The sequence below is a fragment of the Hylobates moloch genome, unplaced genomic scaffold (genome assembly GCF_009828535.3).
Source record: "Hylobates moloch isolate HMO894 unplaced genomic scaffold, HMol_V3 SCAFFOLD_1613, whole genome shotgun sequence".
NCBI lineage: Eukaryota > Metazoa > Chordata > Mammalia > Primates > Hylobatidae > Hylobates > Hylobates moloch.
The window spans coordinates 6,387-7,030 of record NW_026653888.1 but is presented as its reverse complement, the minus strand read 5'-3'; the positions used below and the strand labels follow the sequence as shown (position 1 = coordinate 7,030).

Here is a 644-nt window from a genome sequence, read left to right as displayed (position 1 = left end):
CTTTCTTCCTAATTCTCCCACCTTATTGGAGAGGAATAAGATGTGGATGTGGCTACTTTGAAGTGTGTAGGAAGCAATGACTCATTAATTCTATTTCTAAAATTGCACACAAGGACATTACTATGAATGAACTCAAGGGTATTTACCATTTGTATACTGGTACCACCCAATTGTCTGGCACTGAAGATGTGGCATCCAGTCCACTTTACCACCAGTGTTTAAGGAAACCATCTCTGTTAAGCATATTTGATCTAAGTGTGCATATGCATATGAGTGCCATGGGCTGGGCCAATGATGAGTTATTATCCTGATGAGAAATGATGACGCAAAAATTAAGCTTAGTTGGATTATGCTGAGGCCCAGTCTAGGTAACAATTGTGAGACAAGAAGTTTGGATTTCTTAGTTTCCTTCTATGGAAATTTTATTTTGGGATTCTGGCAATGAAATATTTCTGTGAAACTTGTTTTGCACACTTCTATCTGTGTGCTTCTAAGTAAACTATAAATTCTGATTCTTTAAGTGTTTAAGTTTCCTGTAAGTCCTAATTTTCTTGGATATTTGGCACTAAGACCCTTGCTCTCTTTCTCTCACTGGATGATTTAGTAAGCCCTACTGGTGCTATTCTATTGAGTGGAGGTGAGAG

At 37.9% G+C, this 644-nt stretch overlaps 1 pseudogene; it reads left to right on the top strand.

Moving 5' to 3' along the window:
• Positions 1-285: 285 nt before the first annotated feature.
• Positions 286-361, top strand: LOC116464768 (small nucleolar RNA SNORD115; annotated as a pseudogene).
• Positions 362-644: the final 283 nt, after the last annotated feature.